This window comes from Mizuhopecten yessoensis, unplaced genomic scaffold (genome assembly GCF_002113885.1).
Source record: "Mizuhopecten yessoensis strain PY_sf001 unplaced genomic scaffold, ASM211388v2 scaffold716287, whole genome shotgun sequence".
NCBI classification, from domain to species: domain Eukaryota; kingdom Metazoa; phylum Mollusca; class Bivalvia; order Pectinida; family Pectinidae; genus Mizuhopecten; species Mizuhopecten yessoensis.
The window spans coordinates 120,036-133,415 of NW_018480041.1; the positions used below are offsets into that span (position 1 = coordinate 120,036).

At 37.9% G+C, this 13,380-nt stretch overlaps 1 protein-coding gene across 3 annotated transcripts in view; it reads right to left on the minus strand.

Moving 5' to 3' along the window:
- The window catches only part of LOC110442656 (synaptobrevin homolog YKT6-like), a 105,748-nt gene that overhangs the window by 84,457 nt on the left and 7,911 nt on the right, over positions 1-13,380 (minus strand). Inside the window, exon 1 of one of the 3 annotated variants that reach the window (XM_021486360.1) lies at positions 10,837-10,909. The exons of 1 other annotated variant lie outside the window; for it this stretch is intronic. The gene's annotated coding sequence lies outside the window, so the exon portion shown is untranslated. One more of the 3 variants, XM_021486361.1, reaches the window with a different exon arrangement.

Below are 13,380 nucleotides of genomic sequence, written 5' to 3' on the forward strand. Positions count from 1 at the left end.
AAGGGTTTGCTCTAGATATCTACATGTATACTGTCTTGAATCGCTCAAGAACGTTCTATCTTATATGCAGCTCTTGAATCGCTCAAGGGTTTGCTCTAGATATCTACATGTATACTGTCTTGAATCGCTCAAGAACTTTCACTAGATATTTACATCTGGCCTGTCTTGAATCGCTCAAGAGTTGTGTGGCCTACTTAAAACATATTGCTGAGAATATATTTTTTGTTTTTCCTTGTGGCCTCTTTCTTTGCTTAGGAGGCTACCTCGTCAGTACATGTTTGTTTCTGTAGTATTGTATATAGTTAGCTTATTGTGTTGAGTGAGTAGCCCCTGATACGCCAAAGTATAAGTTTGTATTTTCTTTTATCTTGATATCTGCCTCATTTAAATATCTCGAATTGTAATAAACAGGTAAACTGTTGTTTCATCATTTTTGTTGTGTATAAAGTGGAAATTTAGGTCACCCGTGATAATAATCTCTTGTGGTACAACAATGTGGTGGTCTAAAAGGTTAGACCATTCATCAAAAAACACTGTATTTCGGAAAGCATTCTGTTAAGATGGAGGAGGCCTGTAAATGATACTCAATCTAAATTGTTTTATCACCAGCAATGACAGAACAAGTCATGTGCTCAAAGTGTGAGTATATCATCATCATGACTGGAAAACAGAACAGCTACCCCACCACCACGTTTGCCGAGTCTAGCATTGTGGAGGAATCCAAAGCCTGCTGGTATTGGCTCAGCTAGTACCTGGTCATCAATATCTGAACCTAACCAGGTTTCTGTCAATGCAAGAATATCAATGTCCTGAGATGTTACAAAATCCCCAATGGACAATGACTTATTCTTCACCCAGCGACAGTTTAAGGACACTAAATTCAGTAACTTCAATAACTGACTTACAGTGACCAGCTGTTGTTGGCTTGATGACATGTAGATTCTTGTACAATACTGATGATGTCGGAAACCGTGTGGTAGTATCGTTACGAGAATGCACAATGGTGTTGATGTCCGATAATTCTGTTATTATAAGTGCAGTATGGCCCTGCAAGAAAGTATGCAAGGCAGACAGACTATTTGTAGTGACCAAATGGATGTGGTTATCAGTGTTCAGGCCTGAGTGGGTACAACCACTGGTTCCGTTTGATTTAACACCGATAACACTTGGTATTCGCCTAACAGCACCCTTTCCCTCCCGTGTACCACAGCTTGTGCGCAAGTTCTTTTCCGAATTTGATTCCTTAAAATCCTCTAAAAGATGTGTAGTAATATCATGACTCATTGGTCTATATGCCAGGAGAACAGATCTACTATACTTAAAATAAAATACTGATATTGATCTTAAGTACTATTAATTATTTACATTTATGCTGCAGGCCTGCTGGTCGTCCTACATTAGTGCCTCTTAAGTTAACGGGAAATGACAAATTTGTGACGAGATGTCTCTTACAAATCAAAATTTGACGAGGCACAAATATTTTCTTAAAATTGTATTGATATATTAACTTTCTAGAAGAAATAGAATAATGTTTCATGCGCAGATGATCGCGTTCATATTAGCAAGAATGAACAAAAGCCGAGAGGATACCAAGATGGGTCAGATACCTGTATATGGGGCAAAAATCGACGGTAAAACAAAGATGCCGTCTATCCAAGACCAGATAATAATCGACCATGAATGATTATTACAGTTTTTGTATCACTGCAAAAGTGTATCATGCAAGTCAAATGTGAAAAGAATGTTAAAAAAATACAAATATACTTAACTTAGCCCGGCGGCTAAAATTCCGATATACGAAATTAAAACCAAAAATTACGACAAAATTTAAAATTCAAAGAGCGTTGGTAAATAAGTATATTCTTGAAAAACACAAAATTTGCCAGGAGCCTACGGGAGCAAGCCGGTGCTAACCAGAAGTCAAGTCTCCAGTCAATAAAGACAGTTAAGTGGACAGAAAGAAAGACAGACAGACAAATAGACAGAAAGACAGAATGATAGAAGACAAGAGGAGATGTACCAGATTTAAACAAACCAATATAAAGGTTTAAAGACTTCTTGCCTTTTAATTAATACTGTTTTATTATTAAAATAATACTATTGTCACCTTTATTAAGTCCATTATAGTTGTAACAAGAGTACCACGGGGCGGAACAAAATACGCCCGTAGAATGCCATATCAGTCTGCGACGTTAGGCACTAGTCCGATGCCCACAACTAGTAAATTTAAGTCTGGACTAGTATTGAAAATATTTAACTAGTCTGACTGGACAAGTGGCAATTTTCCTCCAAAAAAATGGAAATATTGTTCATTGTATAACATTTGGCCCAATAAAGCTTGTCACAAGTTTTAATCCCATCGGAAAATATGGTATTCGTCGAGGTGTTCGAAATTGAAGCGTTTCGATGAGCGAGACTAGGTTCCGGATTTTAGTAGTTACCGAACATTACTTCCGGTTTATAACCACGTGAAACCAACCATGGCGATGTTGCTAAGCTGGAGAAAAGGTTCAAAACCAGCTAAGCCTGTCCGTGAACCGAAGGAAAAAAATGCTCTAACATGAAAGCTAAATTTACTGTTCTGGCTAGTGCTTATCGGCTCAATGGAAACAACAGTAATACTGTATTAGAGTAATTTGGACTAGCAAATTTACAGTCGGGCTATTAAAATTCTGGGTTCACTAGTCCAAATAACTACTGAGGAAAAATGTTAACGTCACAGACTGCCATATAGTGTTATATACTTTCTTACATTGAAATAAGATCTGCATCATTCTAAGAGTGGTTAGCTGATATGCTATAAACAAGAGGCCCATGGGCCTTAACGGTCACCTGATATATTTATACAGAGAGTTGATTTTGTTTTCAACATGAACAGAAATATTATTCAAAGTGACAAAAAACAATAAAACCACCTTATTCAATATTTAGCATACAGATTTAAGAATAAAAAGTATTTGAAACTAGCAACTCTGATTCTAAACAAGGAAAATGAAGAAGTGTTAGCACACTTGACTCCTTTGGGACCCACCCTAAAGTCCTTGGGGGCAGGGCTGGCTCAAAATTTTCAAAGTATCAAACTGTCAACTCAAGGTTATAATTCCAATCAAGTTATTAACATGTAATATTAAAAGTATCATTTGCCATTATAAACCATGATAAATCCCCCCCCCCCCCCCTCCTTCCCCACGGGGTAAACGTGAGACCCTAGGGTCATAAACCTTAAGACCCTTCCATCTATGAAGAGTATTTGATTCTACCATAGCTGGGTCTTGAGAAGAAGATTTTTGAAATTTAAGTCAATTCGACCCTTTTTGGCCTCATCCACCAGCCCCAGGGGGTCAGTCAGGGCTGATATGTGCATACCATCAAACTGCTATCCAATACTGATAATGTTAACCCAAATTGAATAACTTCCAATAGAAATTAAACAAATGTTGGTCCAAAATGTGATTTCCCTACATAAACAATAGCAAAGTTTATCCCCTCCCCAGGGGGAAACGTGAGACCCAAGGGTTAGGAAATTTACAATTTTGGTAAAGCACCTTAAGACCCTTCCATCTATGAAGAGTATTTGATTCTACCATATCTGGGTCTTGAGAAGAAGATTTTTGAAATTTTAGTCAATTTGACCCTTTTTGGCCCTGCCCCTCAGGCCCCTGGGGGCTTGGGGCTAAACTGGCCAATTTTTTTGTTGACCTTTGTCCATGGAAGGTTCCTGCAAAATTTCATTGAAATTGGTTCAGGGGTTTTGGAGAAGAAGTTGAAAATGTAAATTGTTTACGGACGGACGACCGATGACGACGGACAAAAGGCGATAGCAATAGGTCATTTGAGACTTTGTCTCAGGTGACCTAAAAATGTAGGAGAAAATCTTCAGACAAAATATCAAATACTGAAATGAACAAGAATTCCACGGAAGTGGATGTGTCGCCTGCGCAGGAAGCTGGGAGATTACGAAAATAGATCCCTTTTCATTTCAAGAAATAATGTTAAAAGTAAGCAATAATCATAGATTATTTTTTTTGATGGCATCATTTTGTTACATATAATCTGTTATTCTGGGAAGAATACTCTGAGTTTTAAGGAACTTGCTATGGATACTCATTGTCTCAATTCAGAGTTTAATTTGTATGATTTGTCGGATGGTTTCCCATAAATAAATGAATAAACTTGTGGATTATGATGTTAAACAGCTAGTGTTGTCAATAACATTTGAAGTAAGACAGCATTTCAGAGGTTTACACGGTGGGTCAAGTGGTAGATCGAAGCCGTCCAGTATACAGTTTTAGTGAAGTTTCTATTTATAGTAACAGTGACCTTGACCTTTGACCTTCGGACCTGAAAAGCAATCCCAAGCAAGCACTTTTGGTAAGGAAGCACTGCATGAAGTTTGAGTATGATCGGCCAAAGGAAACTCAAGTTATCGCACGCAAACAAATTTTCTATGTATAGTAACAGTGACCTTGACCTTTGACCTTCAGACCTGAAAAGCAATCCAAAACAAGCACATTTGGTAAGGAAGCACTGCATGAAGTTTGAGTTTGAACGGCCCAAGGAAACTCAAGTTATCGCACGAAAACAGATTTTCTATTTATAGTAACAGTGACCTTGACCTTTGACCTTCGGACCTGAAAAGCAATCCCAACCAAGCAGTCTTGGTAAGGAAGCACTGCATGAAGTTTGAGTTTGATCGGCCCAAGGAAACTCAAGTTATCGCACGAAAACAGATTTTCTATTTATAGTAACAGTGACCTTGACCTTTGACCTTCAGACCTGAAAAGCAATCCCAAGCAAGCAGTTTTGGTAAGGATGCACTGCAAAAAGTTTGAGTTTGATCGGTCGAAGGAAACTCAAGTTATCGCACGAAAACCTCTGTTCGGACGGCGACGCCGCCGCCGCCAAACAAATACCTATGTGTCACCAGCTATTCGCAGGCGACACAAAAATTGAGTCCCCTTGGCCCAAGGATGCTTCAGACAAAATAAGGATAAAATCCCTTAATCTTGATGGTTGAAGAATGATTTTAAAGGTTTTACCTCTATTTCTCCTATTGGGCCCTGCCCTTCTGCCCCCTGGGAGACCACACCCACTGCTTATACAAAATTGAGTCCCCTTGGCACAAGGATGCTCCAGACTAAATTAGGATAAAATCCCTGAATTCCTATGGTAGAAGAAGGATTTTAAAGGTTTTACCTCTACTTCCCCTATTGGGCCCAACCTCTCTGCCTCCAGGGGGGTTAGACAGACATGTATACAAAATTGTTTCCCCTTCACCCAAGGATGCTTCATACCAAATTTGGACAAAATCCTGTCATTCGTACAGAAGAAGGTATTTGAAGAATTTGCTATGTTTCCCCTATTGGGCCCCTCCCTTTTGCCCCCAGGAGGTCCACACTCGCTGTTTATACGAAATTGAGTCCCTTTTGCCAAAGGATGCTCAAGATTAAATTAGGATAAATTCCCTTAATCCCTATGGTAGAAGGATTATAAAGGTTTTACTTCTATTTCCCCTATTGGGCCCCGCCCCTCAGGTCCCAGGGGGTCACACACACTTTTTATCCAAAATTGGTTCCTCTTTACCCAAGGATGCTCCACACCAAATATGGACCAAATCCATTCATTCCTACAGAAGAAGAAGGATTTTAAAGAATAATTTGCTGTTTCCTATATTGGCCCCTGGGAGGCCAGACCGATGGTTTATACAAAATTGGTTCCCCTTCACCCAAAGATGCTTCAGACAAAATATGAAACAAATCCTTCATTCCTACAGAAGAAGAAGGATATTAAAGAATTTGCTATATTTCCCTTATTGGGCCCCGCCCCTCAGCCCCCAGGAAGGCTAGACCCACTGTTTATACAAAATTGAGTCCCCTTGGCCTAAGGATGCCCCACACCAAATATGGAACAAATCCTTTCATTGCTACAGAAGAAGAAGGATTTTAAAGAATAATTTGCTATGTTTCCCCTATTGAGCCCCGCCCCTCAGCCCCCTGGCAGGCCAGACCCACGGTTTATACAAAATTGGTTCCCCTTACCCCAAGGATGGTTCTGACCAAATATGGAACAAATCCTTTCATTCCTACAGAAGAAGAAGGATTTTAAAGAATTTGCTATATTCCCCTTATTGGGCCCCGCCCCTCAGCCCCCAGGAAGGCCAGACCCACTGTTTATACAAAATTGAGTCCCCTTGGCCTAAGGATGCTCCACACCAAATATGGAACAAATCCTTTCATTGCTACAGAAGAAGAAGGATTTTAAAGAATAATTTGCTATGTTTCCCCTATTGAGCCCCGCCCCTCAGCCCCCTGGCAGGCCAGACCCACGGTTTATACAAAATTGGTTCCCCTTACCCCAAGGATGGTTCTGACCAAATATGGAACAAATCCTTTCATTCCTACAGAAGAAGAAGGATTTTAAAGAATTTGCTATATTCCCCTTATAGGGCCCCGCCCCTCAGCCTCATTTATACCAAATTGAGTCCCCCTCGCCCAAGGATGCTCCAGACTAAATTAGGATAAAATCCCTTAATCCCTACGATAGAAGAAGGATTTAAAAGGTTTTACCTCTATTTCCCATATTGGGCCCCACCCCTTTGCCCCCAGGGGGGCCAGACCCACCATTTATACAAAATTGAGTCCACTTGGCCTAAGGATGCTCCAGACCAAATTTAGTCAAAATCTGCTTGGCTGTTTAGGACAAGTAGCGTTTTAAAGGAAAAGTTGACGGACAGACGGACAGACGGACGACGGACGACAGACGATGCGGTGTGGCATAAGCTCACCATGGTTCTTCGGACCAGGTGAGCTAATAACACTAGTACTTTTTCTGATCAAAATATTTCAGTTTTATCAATGGCAAGACAAGCGGGGGGTACAACTCTGTCTGAAAGATTTGGAAAATAGGGGTACAACTCTGTCTGAAAGATTTGGAAAACAAACTACAGTTACATTTATTTAAAGACTTTTTAAATTCCTTGTTACTTTTGAACACCTGACATTCAATAACAATTCTGAAAACTCACCATTTTGCTGGAATGGCATGTGCATATCCATGATGCACAAGTAGACACCACCCAATGACACGGCAAATATTAATGATGTACAAGTAGACACCACCCAATGACCCGGCAAATATTAATGATGTACAAGTAGACACCACCCAATGACCCGGCAAATATTAATGGCGTACAAGTAGACACCACCCAATGACACGGCAAATGTTAATGATGTACAAGTAGACACCACCGAATGACACGGCAAATATTAATGATGCACAAGTAGACACCAACCAATGACACAGCAAATATTAATGATGTACAGGTAGACACCACCCAATGACACGGCAAATATTAATGACGCACAAGTAGACACCACCCAATGACACGGCGAATATTAATGATGTTCAAGAAGACACCGCACCTAATGACACAGCAAATATTAATGATGTACAGGTAGACACCACCCAATGACACGGCAAATATTAATGATGCTCAAGTAGACACCACCCAATGACACAGCAAATGTTAATGAAGTACAAGTAGACACCACCCAATGACACGGCGAATATTAATGATGTTCAAGAAGACACCGCACCTAATGACACAGCAAATATTAATGATGTACAGGTAGACACCACCCAATGACACGGCAAATATTAATGACGCACAAGTAGACACCACCCAATGACACGGCAAATGTTAATGATGCACAAGTAGACACCACCCAACGACAAGGCAAATATTAATGATGTTCAAGTAGACACCTCCAAATGACACAGCAAATGTTAATGATGTACAAGTACACACCACCCAATGACACGGCAAATATTAATGGGGTACAAGTAGACACCACCCAATGACACGGCGAATATTAATGATGTACAAGTAGACACCGCACCTAATGACACAGCAAATATTAATGATGTACAAGTAGACACCACCCAATGACCCGGCAAATATTAATGATGCACAAGTAGACACCACCCAACGACAAGGCAAATATTAATGATGTTCAAGTAGACACCACGCAATGACACGGCAAATATTAATGGTGTACAAGTAGACCCCACCCAATGACACGGCAAATATTAATGGGGTACAAGTAGACACCACCCAATGACACGGCAAATGTTAATGATGCACAAGTAGACACCACCCAATGATACGGCGAATATTAATGATGTTCAAGTAGACACCGCACCTAATGACACAGCAAATATTAATGATGTACAGGTAGACACCACCCAATGACACGGCAAATATTAATGGGGTACAAGTAGACACCACCCAATGACACGGCAAATGTTAATGATGTACAAGTAGACACCACACAATGAAACGGCAAATATTAATGATGCACAAGTAGACACCAACCAATGACACAGCAAATATTAATGATGTACAGGTAGACACCACCCAATGACACGGCAAATATTAATGGTGTACAAGTCGACACCACCCAATGACACGGCAAATATTAATGACGCACAAGTAGACACCACCCAATGACACGGCAAATGTTAATGATGTACAAGTAGACACCACCCAATGACACAGCAAATATTAATGATGTTCAAGTAGACACCACCCAATGACACGGCGAATATTAATGATGTTCAAGTAGACACCGCACCTAATGACACAGCAAATATTAATGATGTACAAGTATGCTTTGTTTGCACCGCTTTGTTATGATTGTAGTTAGTACAAATTATTTCTTTGATAATTTAAAAGTTCAATGCTCAATCTAATCAAGTTTTTTACTCTATTTCCTCTTTAAATAAACACAAATGAGTCCATAGCTAAAAGCTTAAGTGCACAACTCTATCAGACTACATCATATTATTAATCAAATCGTTTACAAACCTGACAGCATATTGTTATTAAAACAATGTTATGTTATTAGCAACAATCTAAAGAGGTACATTCCCTTGCCACTAAAACTCTTAACAAATAACGATGAGTGTACATGTATCATACATGTATGTGTAAAGCATCTCTATCGAGTGTTACATTGTTAACATATATCAAAACACAACCTCACTGTACAAGCTCATAGAACAGGCAGAAGAAAAAAAACTTGCACACAAAAAAATGTTCATACCAGGAAAATTTGAAATTATCAACTGTCATGCAAAACAAATCATTTGAGTCATTTTTGCCTCCGACTGACAATTCTACCACCATCCAAAACCATCTGTGTGCAACTGATATTACAGTCTGCAAGCCCAGGTAACCTGAGCAGCTAGTACACCTATACTAGGGCCTGTTAATTTATTCAGCACAAGCAGTGTTTTTTTATAGTATTTAGGGGTATTTTATATATACAGATCGTTATTAATAATGATTAAATGTTAGACTCCTGTCGTAACTATAACCTACGACATCTCAACCTATGAAAATGAATTTGAATGTGCCATTTTCTACATATTCTTTTCATGAAATCCATTACTTTCTTATGCACCATTGTATAAAATGCGATAAACATCAGAAGAAAGACATGACGTACAGGATATGGAAAGTAATACTACGCTCGGATATTACCTGGTGTTATCACCAGTCTCTTTCAGGCAAGAAGTGATTAATCTAATAGTTAACTTTTTATTGACATCATTTGCCGTGGTCAAAATTTAATAGCCAGTGTTTAGCACATACTCATTAAATAGTCCAATATTACTCACTTGGTGGCTTATATTATTATGATAACATAGTATTTTATCTACCGGATTTGGATTGTTGCTATCCTGTGTTACCACAAGCATAGTAGCTCAAATAGTCTTAACGGGCAATTTTACTTAGAACCAATATTCACTTTAGCAGTTTGGGAAGTTAAATTATTGTAAAAGCAGACCGTGATATTCTAATTTAATAGAGTACTAAGTAATTTAGTGTTAATTTCCAAAACATATAGTTAATCTGTTTACTTGTTACAATTGAATTACTCTGATTATTTAGGGTGGACCAATCGCAAGACTTACATTATTTCGTAATTTATTGAAGTTAGTGAAGAATGTAACATATTAGGGTGCAATTGCGTGCAAGATAAAGCTTGTGATTGCTGTAAATTTGAATGATTTGTATTGTAAATATTTATTCTGTTTCTTTGTCATTTATTTCTACCAATTAGTTTGGTCGAGTTTACTCCGACTATTACTGACACTGAGAAGACCCCTCTAGAAGGATTCCTGAGCTTGCCCACAGTGACGTTTGTATGTGGCAGATTTCAAGTAGTCTGTGACTAATATTTCGCTATACTGGCAAAGCGGACCTTGATAACCGTCAGCGGAAATCCATTACAATCTGTAAAAGATGTGCATCGATTAGGTTGCCTTATAAGTGTCAGCTGTAGGGAATTCCCTTTAGCTCAGCAGTAGAGCATCCAAGAGTCGCGGGTTCGAGCCCCAGCGACGGCACTATCTTTATCACTATTCCTCGTCCTACTATAAGCTATTATTTCTTTTGAAGACGTTTTCTGAGACAACACATTTCTTACAGATCACATTTTTTAGAGATTAAAAACATGAATCTGTAGCATTGGATGAATTGCTTAGAATATGCTTCCATAAATAGAAACAGTCAAGTCTAACAGCGTTACTAGATCAATACAACCACATGCCATTGTCAATGGACGAATGAAAACGAAAATAGGGAAAGTGCAGGGTGGTTTCTGTCAAAGGCCATATGATCAAGTTTTTTGTGATATAATTAGAAAACACCGGAGTCCTTACCTTACCCTTCCAAACCAAAGTCTCGGATAGCTATTTATGTGTAATAAAAAGTCGTATTTCTCTATTTATTCCGTGTATCACTGTAAACAAAACAGCTAGCCTACTCACCTGTTATTTTAGAACTGAGTCAACAGGAAGTGACGGGTTTACGAATGACAGAGACCGGAAAAAGAAATATTCAAGTTACCTCCCTTATTGAATGGTAGCACTACACTTTTTTTTCTCTAAATATTTTGTTCGATTTACAAATTAATCAAATAAAACTTTTTTCTATGTGAAAATAATTATATACTTCAGCACAACACAAGCGCACTTTTCTTTGCAAATTTTGATTTTCACTCATTTTAGCCGCGTAACCTTTATCTAGTGTATTGGACAACGCCCCCAGCAAACGCAGGTTCAAGTGTCCATGTACACTTCATACATGTTATATTATGTATGTATGGTATACACTTTGTATTACCCCCACTTCCAACCCACCCATCCCTCACTATCAGCAAATGCATATAAATACGGATGTAAACCACATGTTACACTATGTCTGAATTGCTACCCCCTATCCCCACTCACAGCAACATTGGAGTGTATCTCAAACTATTCATTATCTTATATGCCGATGATACTGTCCTGTTTTCAGAAACCCCAGATGGTTTACAGTTAGCTTTAAATGAATTTGAACAATACTGTAATACTTGGAAGTTAACTATCAATTCAGGAAAAACTAAAATTGTCATCTTTTCAAAAAGAAAATGTGCAAGAACTCCCCATTTTACATTATGTAACGTAGAATTAGAAATACTGGAAGGGTATACCTATTTAGGATTATTCTTTAATTTTAGTTGTAGCTTCTTTTAAGCAAGGAAAAAAATTGTTGAACAAGCACAGAAATCAGTGTTTGCTGTCTATAAGAAATTGAGAAACATATCTTTACCAGTTGATCTACAATTGAAGATATTTGATTCATTAATTATGCCAGTTCTTCTGTATTCATCAGAAATATGGGGTTTTGAAAACACAAATATTATAGAAAAAATCCATCTTCAATTTTGTAAATATATACTAAATGTAAGAAAAAGTACACCAAATTTCATTGTTTATGGTGAGCTTGGAAGATACCCACTAGACATCGAAATTAAATGTAGAATAATAATATTCTGGCATAAGTTGATTACCTCTAGTAAGTTATCAAGTTTATGTATACATTACATGAAAATGGAACTATGTTATTTAAATGGCTCGCATATGTTAAAGATATTTTTTCTCAAACTGGCCTGAACTATGTGTGGTACAATCAATCTACATGTTCTTTTTCAAAAGACGAAATTAAGAGGCTTGTGAAAAGTAGACTGAAGGATCAATTTATACAGAAATGGTTTGATAATATTCTTAACTCCTCTAGAGGACAAACATATTCAATATTAAAGACAAAGTTTGAACAAGAAAAATATTTAATTAAACTTAATACAAATGATAGGAAAATAATGTGTAAATTCCGTTCTTGCAATATGCATTTACCCATAGAAAAAGGAAGATGGTTAGGTATTCCTCGTCAAGAAAGAACCTGTACATTATGTAATTTGTACATTGGAGATGAATTTCATTACTTATTTATATGTGAAAGTGTTTTAGTTAAATGTCTAAGAGAGAAATATATACCAAAATATTATTTCACTTATCCAAGTCAATTAAAAATGCAAGGATTGTTTAATATATTTAATGTAAAAATTTACACAAAACTTTGTAAATTCATAGAAAAGCTTGAAAAAATATTAACTTAATTTCTGTACTATTTGTGTACTTCTATATGTATCTATGCTATGTACAATGTTGTAATTGTGTACATCACACGCCATGTATCATACTTACTATATGTATGTGACCTCTTGTTACACACGTAAGTGTGTCGGAGTGAATAAATAAAACTTAGAACTTAGAAACTTAGCAACCGCATGTTAAAGTATCCACGTAAGCTTTATATATTTTACTTGATATGGTTTGGCCTTGATATACGACCTATCCACACCATCCCCGAGCTTTCATCACGTGTAGTTAGCGACAACATCACTTAATGAAATATACTTGTACCTGATAAAATGTACTATGTTAAGTGAAATTTATTTCGTTAGCAGTGTACAGTACTATATAATGAATGGTTTGCTTTTCCTACATAGTAACACGGAATTAGATTAGTCCGTGATAGTAATCATTGGCTTATACAACTTTAGTTATGTCAGAGACGTATACGTCTCTGGTTATGTTTAACTGGGGTTTGTTTTGGGGTTGTTGTTTTTTTTGTAATATTATTATTATTCAATATTATTGCATTGCATTGTACCGTTAAATTGTCATACTATGTGACCCATCCCCGTCAACTCATTCGTGCACGCAGGGACAGTATATAGAGGGGATTGGCAACTCTGCCCCAGTCAAGATTCTATAGCACGTCGCTTTTGTGTTTGTTCACCAAACCGCGAAGTCATCGAGAGCCCCTCTCGATCAGCCCGCGCTTGCGCACTAGCGTTAAAATCATGTCACCAATCTCGCCGAGATGGGAGTGTTTTGATAACGGTTAGCCCTGATTGGGACTGTGTATTAGTAGGTCTTCTTTTTATTCCAGGGATAGGGCTATCGTTGCCACTATTTCTAGCCTTT